A 12,397-nucleotide genomic window follows, 5' to 3' on the forward strand; every position below is an offset into this window, starting at 1 on the left:
GATAAAAACCATTCCAACAGGACACTTGGAAGTGGCCATGGTGTAGATCAGAGTCTGCTTTCTGGAGTGCCTCATTCTGCTTCCTCTGCAACCATGTCTGACAAACCCCATATGACTGAGATTGAGAAATTTGATAAGTTTAAATTAAAGAAGGCAAAAAAGTAAGAGAAAAATCCACTGTCTTTAAAAGAAACGACTGAACAGGAGAAGCAAGCAGGCAAATCGTAACAAAGTGTGGGCCACCAATATGTACTATACATTCTACAAGCACTGCCTTCTTATTTATTTTACTTCTATTAGTTGTTTAACTTTGTAAGATGCAAACAAATTGGATCAAGTTTAAATGACTGCTGCCCTTTTTCCTCATCAAAGAATCAGAACTACTGACAATGAATGCTGAGCCTGCCTCCCCCAGTTGCTTGTCTGGCTGGCAGGGAAGGAAAAGAACTTGCATGTTGGTGAATAAAGCCGGGGGATGGGGGAGTGGAGGACAGTGAGAAATCTAGAATAAAAACCAAGTTGGTCTAAGGTATCCTGCAGACTGTAAAATGCAGTTTAATCAGAGTGCCATTTTTTTGTTCAAATGACTTTAATTATGGGAATGCATAATTTTTAATAAGCAAACTAAAAGTTTAAAATATGAAAAAAATCCAGCAGTATCATTCCATTCATATTAAGTTCAAAAAAGGTGAAACCAGACCATTGTTTAAGGATTTATATATATAGGTTGTAAAAGCATAAAGAGAAAGGAAGGTATGATTATCACAAAGCCAGAATAGTGAGTATCTTCAGGGTGAAGGGCTAAGATTATAATTAGGGAGGAGACCAAAAGCTGAGTGTGCTTAGAAGCTGCCAAAGTTCTATTTTTTGACTTGGGTTACACTAGTGTTTGTTTCATTTTGTTATTGTAAATTAAACAGAAAAAATATATTCTTATAAACTCTTTTATAATAAAAAAGGAAAAGAAATAAATGGAAAAAGTTAGGTTAGGCATTAATGTAGAAGATATGATTACAGGATGTTGGTGCAGGGTACCAACCTCTTCTTGCTGTATCTGAGCATCTGTCAACACATATATAATTGAATTACAGGAGAGAAAAAGAAGGACAACTAAAATAAGTCAGGAGAAAAAGCATTTGCAAAGGAGCTTATAGTTACAAAATGCTCAAAAATAATACATTTGTTGGACTAGAAATTCATAGATGAAAAATCTTCCATATGAATTAAAAGCTTAAAAAACAATTTAGAAGAAGATAAAAACTGAATGCCTTAATGGGGACATAATAGGCATTCATAAAATAATAAAATGTAAAAATGCTGTGGACATGGTTGTATGCAATAAATCCTGCAATTTTCACAACATAAGGATGCCAATGAACTTCAAAAGAAGTCATTTTCAGCAGTTAGGAGAAATTGTATCTTACACAGACAGCAGTAAATTTGCAGTAAGTCACTGTTATTACATGTCCTTAAATTTTGGTATGTGACAGGGGAAAAAATTTCAAATAAACACTGAGTCAGAATATTCAGCCTCAACAAAAACTGTTCCATAATTTCATAACTTTAAAATTCAATAAATAAAATTCAATAAATATTTTTCAACACTTTAACCAAGTTCTGGCACTTGAGGCAAAAATTCAGAAGCATTTCCCTAGCGATTTCTGATTTCCCATAGAGTGCTGCCCTCTGCCGGAAGCTGTAGCCACATCTGATCCCATAAATGAGTTCTTCCCGATGGTACTTTCATTTTTGCAAAAATTTCCACTTTTGTCTTCAGAATGAAATGCATCTATCTTCTCGTTAAAACACTTCATTTAAAATTAGTTGTAAACAAACTAAAGATGTGTTTTCAAGTAAACTAAAAAAAACATTAACCAACTTTCGTATTTAGAAAGAAACCATAAAATGGTAAGCTATATATTATCAATTGGATTGCATTATTCAAAGTACAGGAACTAAAGTTTTAATTATTTTAAAGTAACTTTAAAAACAAGTTCAGGGCTAGATACATGAGAAATAAAAATTAATTTTAAAATTACATGTTCCTCAATACTTAGTTTAAATTACTATTCTATAATTAAGCGGCCATCACTACAAACAGTGTTCTTAATGTTATCACTCCAAACCAGTTTTGAACTGCTTGTATAACACTGCCTTCAAAGTTGTTTAAAAGACATAAGAAAGTCAGTCTAATTATTTTATAATTACAATGTTTTTACTAAAAACATTACTAAATTTCATTGTTAGCATTATTTGCAAACTTAAATATGAATGCCATTTTTATTTTAGAGCAGATATGATTTTTAGAACTAAAGAAAATAATCATGTATATATAAATGCCAGATGTCAGCTTCTGCTTAGAATGTAGAAAGTTACAAGACAATGCCATTCCTACCCTAACAATAACAAGCCAGATAACCAATAAAATCACAGTTTATTAAAAATTCATCAGAGTCAAAAATGGAGGATAATATCTAATGAATTAAAATCCAGAAAGTTACAAACCTCTCTCTAGAGTGAAGAGATCCAACAGTTTCTTTCATCCTTGGTGAAGCAGTGGAAGAGAAAGCTGTCAAGAGAAATAGGTAAGAAGAAAACAGCTGGACTTCTTTAAAAAAATTTGTAGACCAAGTGTAGGCTGTCATGAAAGTTGAGAATCCTTAGGACATAGAGTATGCCCACCTACCAACATTTTCTCATGGGACTTCATAGGGGGTCATGAGAAATACTGGGACTAGGGTAAGAATGCTAAGAGAAACTTTCACACACTAGGGTTTTACAATGATGCAGCAGGCAGCTAACTTCAGTGGAAGAGGGACGGGAATGCTGAGAGACATCTGCTCCTCCAAGGTACGGTGTACAAGACCTCATGAGCTCTGAGGGCAGGAAAGGAGAACTGAGGCAAGTTCTGTAAGATCTTGGGGCCCAATACTGAGTAAGAGGCAGTGATAATCTCCAAGTGGGAGAAGGGCAGGAAAGCTGAAAGAGACTCTCCTCTGAGGTATAAGCATAGGGGGTTTACTGCAATGTGGAAGCAGCAGAAGAGAAACTACGTGACCTCCTTAGGGACTTGAGGTCTTCAGTGAGTACTAAGCAATGACTGATTTGGGCTATGGTAGAGGCAAGAATGCTGAGAGACATCCCTCTGAGATGCAGATAACCAGGATCTGTGGAAGGCTGAAGGCAAAGCAGAAAAATTGAAACAAATCCTCCAGATACTCAGGACTCAAGTCTGGTTAAAAGAAAATTCTGACCACTTGCACAAATTATTTGAAGCCTATGGCAAAATAAACACAACTAAAGAAACAGCCAAGCCTAAATCCAAGTCAAATATAGATGAGATTGACTCATCTTCTTATTTTTATCTCTTTTTAGGGGCCTGATCAAAGGAATGTGCCCTTTTCTGGGTGTAAATATTATTTGCCTCGGCTTCTATTGCACTATTATCAATATCAAACCATCGATCACAGGAAAAAAAAGTGACTTGTTCTCAAAAGAGACAAGAGTCAATTAAAACCTGATCCGGGGGGGGCGGGGCAAGCTGGCAGAGGAGTGGGTTCCCCAGGTCACCTGTCCCCACCAACTTACCTACGTAACTTTCAAATCATCCTGAAAACCTACAAATTCAACCTGAGATTTAAAGAGAGAACACCTGGAATGCTACAGAGAGAAGAGTTTGTGCTTCTCACGAGGTGGGAAGGCGGAAAATAAATAAATAAATAAATAAATAAATAAATAAATAAATAAATAAATAAATAAATAAGAATCAAGTAGGGGAGAGACCCCCACGAGGAGCCAGGCTAAGGGGGGTTGTGAGAGCTTCCAGGAGAGGAGAAGCAGGAACTTTTAAAAATCCGCAATGGATTCTTTCCGGACAGAAAGGCACTCGCAGGGAACTCGGGCAGGATCCCAGGAGGGGCAGTGGGGCCCCCAGGTTCCCGGGGTCCTAACAAACGAAGCGCGCCCCGGGGAGAGCGCCGCACACCGCAAGGGCCCAGCGCTCCTGGCGGGGCCTCCGGAGCAGCTCAGGCGGCATCTCCACGCAGAAGGGCCTGCGCACCTGGGGAGCGCGATTCCAGCAGCGCAGGTCCCGGAGATTAGGGTGCCGGGGGACACAGCCCAGGATCCTGTGCTCCCCCCGGACAGGCGGAGACGGGAATGGCCCAGGACAGCGAGGACGCTCCCGCCACCGGGTGCCCCCGAGCTGTGCAGATCAGCGCTTTCCGCCCCTGGAGCATCCAGGCCGTGCAGACTGGGAACTGCGGTAGTTACTGCGGGAGCTGACGCCGGGGCTGGAGAGCTGCCCGTCGCCACTGTTGTTCCTCCTGGTGTCACCCTAAGCCTTGGAGGGTCACGGTTGCCAGGGAACAGGGGCCTCCCAGGATAAACAGCTCCACTGAGCCGTGCACCGGCAGGGGGCGGGGAAGCTCCCCCAGGTGCACACACCTGAGAATCCGCACAGCAGGCCCCTCCCCCAGAAGACCAGCTGGAAGGACAGGGGAAGGGCAAGTACTTGACCAAGTAGTGCTGGAAAGCTCCAGGGGAAGTCGAGGAATTACAGTATATAGAACCAGAGGATACCCCGCCTTGTTTTTTTTCTTCTTCTTCTTCCTTTTTCTAGTACAACTCGCTTTTAGCCTCTCTGCACTGAACAAAATGACTAGAAAGAAGAACTCACCACAAAAGAAAGCATCAGAAACAGTACTCTCTCCCAGAGTTACAGAATTTAGATTACAAGTCTATGTCAGAAAGCCAATATAGAAGCACAATTATAAAGCTACTGGTAGCTCTGGAAAAAAGCATAAAGGACTCAAGAGACTTCATGACTGAAGAATTTTGATCTAATCAGGCTGAAGTTAAAAATCAATTAGATGAGATGCAATCCAAACTGGAGGTCCTAATGATGAGAGTTAATGAGGTAGGACAAGAGTGAGTGACGTAGAAGACAAGTTGATGGCAAAGAAGGAAACTGAGGAAAAAAGAGAAAAACAATTAACAGACCATGAGGAAAGGTTAAGGGAAATAAATGACAGCCTCAGAAGGGAAAATCTACATTTAATTGGGGTTCCAGAGGGCGCCAAGAGGGACAGAGGCCCAGAAAGCATATGAGCAAATCATAGCTGAGAACTTCCCTAATTTGAGGAGGGAAACAGGCATTCAGATCCAGGAAATAAAGAGACCCCCCAAAAAAAAATCAATAAAAACCGTTCAACACCTTAACATTTAATAGTGAAACTTGCAAATTCGAAAGATAAAGAGAAAATCCTTAAAGCAGCAAGAGGCAAGAGATCCCTAACTTATATGGAGAGAAATATTAGATTAACAGCAGACCTCTCTACAGAGACCTGGCAGGCCAGAAAGGGCTGGCAGGATATATTCAGGGTCCTAAATGAAAAGAACATGCAGCCAAGAATACTTTATCCAGCTAGGCTCTCATTCAGAATACAAGGAGAGATAAACAGCTTCCAAGATAGGCAGAAACTGAAAGAATATGTGACCACCCAACCAGCTCTACAAGAAATATTAAGGGGGGGGGGGATCCCTGGGTGTCTCAGTGGTTTAGTGCCTGCCTTCGCCCCAGGTGTGATCCTGGACACCCGGGATCGAGTCCCAAGTCGGGGTCCCTGCATGGAGCCTGCTTCTCTCTCTGCCTGTGTCTCTGCCTCTCTCTCTCTCCTCTCTCTCTCTCTCTCTGTGTGTCTCTCATGAATAAATAAATAAAATCTTTAAAAAAAAGAAATATTAAGAAAGAGGATGCCCAAAGAAATAATCCACAAAAACAGGTACTGAATAGATATGATGACCGTAAATTCATATCTTTCAATAGTAACTCTGAATGTGAATGGCCTTAATGATCCCATCAAAAGACACAGGGTTTCAGACTGGATAAAAAAGCAGGACCCATCTATTTGCTGTCTACAAGAGACTCATTTTAGACCTAAGGACACCTACAGCCCAAAAATGAAAGGTTGGAGAACCATTTACCATTCAAATGGTCCTCAAAATAAAGCAGAGGTAGCTATCCTCATATCAGATAAATTAAAGTTTATCCCAAAGACTGTAGTAGGAGATGAAGAGGGACACTATACCATACTTAAAGGATCTATCCAACAAGAGGATCTAACAATCACGAATATTTATGCCCCTAGTGTGGGAGCTGCCAAGTATATCAATCAATTAAAAACCAAAGTAAAGGGATCCCTGGGTGGCGCAGCAGTTTGGCGCCTGCCTTTGGCCCAGGGCGCGATCCTGGAGACCCGGGATCGAATCCCACATCGGGCTCCCTGCATGGAGCCTGGTTCTCCCTCTGCCTGTGTCTCTGCCTCTCTCTCTCTCTGTGTGTGACTATCATAAATAAATAAAATCTTAAAAAAAAAAACAAAGTAAAGACATACTTAGATAATAATACACTAATACTGTGAGATTTCAACACAGCGCTTTCTGTAAATGACAGATATTCTAAGCATAACACCTCCAAAGAAACAAGAGCTTTAAATGATACACTGGACCAAATGGATTTCACAGATATTTACAGAACTTTATATCCAAACGCAACTGAATACACATTCTTCTCAAGTGCACATGGAACTTTCTCCAGAATACACCACATACTGGGTCACAAATCAGGTCTCAACTGACACCAAAAGATTAGGATTGCCCCCTGCATATTTTCAGACCATAATGCTTTGAAACTTGAACTCAATCACAAGAAGAAATTTGGAAGAAACTCAAACACGTGGAGGTTAAAGAGCATCCTGCTAAAAGATGAAAGAGTCAACCAGGAAATTAGAGAAGAATTAAAAAGATTCAAGGAAACTAAACACAATTTTTCTAATTAAAAAAAATTTAAAAAGATCATGGAAACTAATAAGAATGAAGATACAACCATTCAAAATCTTTGGGATACAGCAAAAGCAGTCGTAAAGGGGAAACCATGCAATACAAGCATCCCTCAAGAATATAAAAAATAGTGAAAGGGAATAAAGGGGAAAAAAGAAAAAATGAGTGGGAAATATCAGAAAGGGAGACAGAACATGAGAGACTCCTAACTCTGGGAAACGAACTAGGGGTGGTAGAAAGGGAGGTGGGCGGGGGGGGGGGGGTGACTGTGTGACAGGCACTGAGGGGGGCACTTGATGGGATGAGCACTGGGTGTTATTCTATATGTTGGCAAATTGAATACCAATAAAAATGACTTTATTTTTTAAAAAAGCATCCCTCAAAACATTGAAAAAAAATTCAAATACACAAGCTAACCTTGCACCTAAGGAACTGGAGAAAGAACAGCAAATAAATCCTACACCAGGCAGAAGAGAGTTAATAAAGATTCGAGCAGAACTCAATAAAATAGAGACCAGAATAACTGTAGAACAGATCAACAAAACCAGGAGTTGGTTCTTTGAAAGAGTTAATAAGATAGATAAACCATTAGCTAGCCTTCTTAAAAACAAAAGAGAAAACACTCAAATTAATAAAATCATGAATGAAAAAGGAGGGATCACAACAAATACCAAGGAAATTCAATTCATATGATTTTAAAAACATAATATGAGCAGCTATATGCCAATATATTAGGCAATCTAGAAGAAATGGGCGCATTTCTGGAAAACCACGAACTACCAAAACTGCAACAGGAAGAAATAGAAAACCCAAACAGGCCAATAACCAGGGAGGAAATTGAAGCAGTCATCATAAACCTCCCAAGACACAAAAGTCCAGGGCCAGGTGGCTTCTCAGGTAAATTCTATCAAAAGTTTAAAGAAGAAACATACTTATTCTACTAAAGCTGTTCCGAAAGATAGAAAGGGATGGAATACTTCCAAACTCGTTTTATGAAGCCAGCATCATCTTAATTCCAAAACCAAACAAAGGAGAATAATAGACCAATATCCCTGATGAACACAGACGTGAAAATTCTCAACAAGATGCTAGCCAATAGGATTCAACAGCACATTAAGAAGATTATTCCCATGACCAAGTGGGATTTATCCCCAGGATGCAAGGCTGATTCAATACTCGTAAAGCAAACAATGTGATAGATCATACCAACAAGAGAAAAAACAAGAACCATATGATCCTCTCAATAGATGTAGAGAAAGCATTTGACAAAATACAGCATCCATTCCTGAACAAAACTCTTCAGAATGTAGAGATAGAGGGAACATTCCTCAGCATCTTAAAAGCCATTACGAAAAGCCCACAGCAAAGATCATGGTGAAACACTGGCAGCCTTTCCACTAAGATCAGGAACACAATAAGGATGTCCACTCTCACCATGGCTATTCAACATAGTACTAAAAGTTCCAGCCTCAGCAATCAGGCAACAAAAAGAAATAAAAAGCATTCCAATTGGCAAAGAAGAAGTCATACTCTCCCTCTTCGCAGATGACATGATACTGTACATAGAAAACCCCAAAGACTCCACCCCAAGATTGCTAGAACTCATACAACAACTCGGCGGTGTGGCAGGATACAAAATCAATGGCCAGAAATCAGTGGCATTTCTATACACTAACCATTGTTAGGACTGTGTGGAGGGTCCTCAAAAAGTTAAAAATAGAACTGCCCTACGACCCAGCAATTGCAGTGCTGGGGATTTACCCCAAAGAACAGATGCAGTGAAACGGCAGGACACCTGCACCCCAATGTTTATAGCAGCAATGTCCACAACTGAACTGAAGAAAGAGAAATTAAGGAGTCAATCCCATTTACAATTGCACCAAAAGCATAAGATACCTATGAATAAACCTAACTGAAGAGGTAAAGGACCTATACCCTGAAAACTACAGAACACTTCTGAAAGAAATGGAGGAAGATGGAAAAATATTCCATGCTCATGGATTGGAAGAATGAATATTGTGAAAATGGCAATGCTACCCAGGGCAATTTACACATTCAATGCAATCCCTATCAAAATACCATGGACTTTCTTCAGAGAGTTGGAACAAATCATCTTAAGATTTGTGTGGAATCAGAAAAGACTCCGACTAGCCAGGAGAATATTGAAAAAGAAAACCATATCTGGGGGCATCACAATGCCAGATTTCAGGTTGTACTACAATGCTGTGATCATCAAGACAGTGTGGTACTGGCACAAAAACAGACACATAGATCAATGGAACAGAACAGAGGACCCAGAAATGGGCCCTCAACTCTATGGTCAACTAATATTCGACAAAGAAGGGAAGACTATCCACTGGAAAAAGGACAGTCTCTTCAATAAATGGTGCTGGGAAAATTGGACAGCCACATGCAGAAAAATCAAACTAGACCACTCTCTTACACCATACACAAAGATAAACTCAAAATGGATGAAAGATCTAAATGTGAGACAGGAATCCATCAAAATCCTAGAGGATTTTTCCACAGGCAACACCCTTTTGAACTTGGCCACAGCAACTTCTTGCAAGATACATCCATGAAGGCAAGGGAAACAAAAGCAAAAATGAACTATTGGGACTTCATCAAGATAAAAAGCTTCTGCACAGCAAAAGAAACAGTCAACAAAACTAAAAGACAACCTACAGAATGGGAGAAGATATTTGCAAATGACCTATCAAATAAAGGGCTAGTATCCAAGATCTATAAAGAACTTATTACACTCAACAGCAAAGAAACAAACAATCCAACCATGAAATGGGCAGGAGACATGTACAGAAATTTCACCAAAGACATAGACATGGCCAACACGCACTTAAGAAAATGCTCCACATCACTGGCCATCAGGGTAATACAAATCAAAACCACAATGAGATAACACCTCACACCAGTGAGAATGGTGAAAATTAACAAGACAGGAAACAACAAATGTTTGAGAGGATGTGGAGAAGGGGGAACCCTCTTGCACTGTTGGTGGGAATGTGAACTGGTGCAGCCACTCTGGAAAACTGTGTGGAGGGTCCTCAAAAAGTTAAAAATAGAACTGCCCTACGACCCAGCAATTGCAGTGCTGGGGATTTACCCCAAAGAACAGATGCAGTGAAACGGCAGGACACCTGCACCCCAATGTTTATAGCAGCAATGTCCACAATAGCCAAACTGTGGAAGGAGCCTTGGTGTCCATCGAAAGATGAATGGATAAAGAAGATGTGGTCTATATATACGATGGAATATTACTCAGCCATTAGAAATGAATACCTACCATTTGCTCCAACGTGGATGGAAGTGGAAGTTATTATGCTGAGTGAAGCAAGTCAATTGGAGAAGGACAAACATTATATGGTCTCATTTATTTGGGGAATATAAAAAATCGGAAAGGGAATAAACAGGGGAGGAGAGAAAATGAGTAAAAATATCAGTGAGGGTGACAGACCTTGAGAGGCTTTTAACTCTGGGAAATGAACAAGGGGTTGTGGAAGGGAGGTAGGCGGGGGGAATGGGGTGACTGGGTGATGGGCACTGAGGGGGGCACTTGACGGGATAAGCGCTGGTGTTATGGTATATGTTGGCAAATCGAACTCCAATAAAAAAAATATACAAAAAACAAAAAAAAAATACCTGATCCAAAGATGGTCCAAGTGCTAGAATGATCAAAGAGGGACTTTAAAATAACAATAATAAATATATTCATGAATTTCTTTGAAAAAGGTAGACAGCATGTATGAACAAATGGAGAATTATAGTATAATGGTAAAAACTACCAAAAAGAGCCAGATAGTAACCTAAAAGTGAAAAATAAAATATAGGATGAAGAATTATTTTAATGGACTCATTAGCATACTGAACACATCATATGAATCAGTGAATTTGGTTGAAAATTGAAATTGAAATTACCCAAATTAAAACACAAAGAGAAAACATTTTTAAAAGAGGGGTGATAAGAACATCCAATAATTGTGAAACAGTATCAAATAGGTTCACATTTGTATATCTGGAGTCCCACAACAGAAACAACAACAAAATTAGAGAAGAAATATCAGCAGAGGTAAGGAGTGACAATTTTCCAAAACTGATGGAAGATGTCAACCTGAGGACCTGAGAAATTCAGAGAAACCCAAGAAAAGTAAATACAAAAAAAAAAAAAAAAAAACATGTAGGCATATCATAATCATACTGCTATCATCTAAAAGATAAAGATAAAATCCTGAAATCAGAGGAAGAAACACTGCATACAATGAACAATGATGAGAGTAATGGCTGACCTCTTATCAGAAAAAAAAAAGAGCAATGTAATGGCATCTTAAAGTTCTTAGAAAAAAAAGAAGAAAGAAAAACTGTTAATCTATAATTCTATATCCAATAAAAATGTCCTTTAAAAATGAAGTCAAAATAAACACACTTGGGAGCAGGCAAAAACTGCAAGGATTCATGCACAGACTTGCATTGTAAGAAATATTAAACGCTAGTGCTCTACGGGGCTTTTTCAGTAATTTTTCTCTCTGTGTTTCAATTGTATATTTTCAAATGCTGTGTCTTCAAGTTCAGTAATCACTTCTGCAATGTCTAATCTATCACAAATTCCATTTTAAGATTGTATTTCTTCATTTGTGAGAGGCAGAGAGAGAGAGCACGCACAAGCGGTGTCCGGGGGTAGGAAACAGAGAGAAGCAGTCTGGCTCCCGACCGAGCAGGAATCCAGACTGGGACTAGATCCCAGGGCCCTGGGGGTCACAACCTGAGTTGAAGGCAGACATTTAAGCGATGGAGCACCCAGGCGCCCACCCCTCAAATCCCACTTACTACATTTTCATTTCACACACCGTAGTTTTAATCCCTGGAAGTTCAATTTACGTCTTTTTAACATTTTCTGTCTTTACTTAACATGCACAATATTTACTCCAGCTTCTTGAAATTGGGGGTGTAGTTATAGTAATTGTTTACTGTCCTGGTTTATTAACTCTGTCTTCTGTGCCAAATCTGGATCAGTTTATAGATTATTTTTCATCTCTATAAGGATAATACCTGGCTTCTTTGCATGATAATTTTTTATTGGATGCTAGACATTTTGAATTTTATATTGCTGGATGCTGTATATTTTTGCATTTCTGTAAATATTCTTGAGCTTTATTCTGGAGTGCTACTAAGTTGCTTAGAAACAGTGTGATCGGGATCCCTGGGTGGCGCAGTGGTTTAGCGCCTGCCTTTGGCCCAGGGCGCGATCCTGGAGACCTGGGATCGAATCCCACGTCAGGCTCCCGGTGCATGGAGCCTGCTTCTCCCTCTGCCTGTGTCTCTGCCTCTCTCTCTCTCTCTCTGTGACTATCATAAATAAATAAAAATTAAAAAAAAAAAAAAAAAGAAACAGTGTGATCCATTTAGCTCTTGCTTATGAGTGTTGTTAGGAGAGACCAGAGCAGCATTTAGCTTGGAGTTGATTTTGCTGTTACTGAGGCAAAAAAATCTCTGAGAACTCTACCTTGATTCCAGAATTATGAGGTTTCCCACATTGGCTGATGTC

At 39.7% G+C, this 12,397-nt stretch overlaps 1 protein-coding gene and 1 pseudogene across 1 annotated transcript in view; one reads left to right on the forward strand and one right to left on the reverse strand.

Moving 5' to 3' along the window:
• FBXO4 (F-box protein 4) overlaps positions 1-12,397 on the reverse strand; it is a 44,374-nt gene that overhangs the window by 847 nt on the left and 31,130 nt on the right. The window lies entirely within an intron of this gene.
• Positions 94-228, forward strand: LOC102153973 (annotated as a pseudogene).

This window comes from Canis lupus, chromosome 4 (assembly GCF_011100685.1).
Source record: "Canis lupus familiaris isolate Mischka breed German Shepherd chromosome 4, alternate assembly UU_Cfam_GSD_1.0, whole genome shotgun sequence".
Classification (NCBI taxonomy): Eukaryota; Metazoa; Chordata; class Mammalia; order Carnivora; family Canidae; genus Canis; species Canis lupus.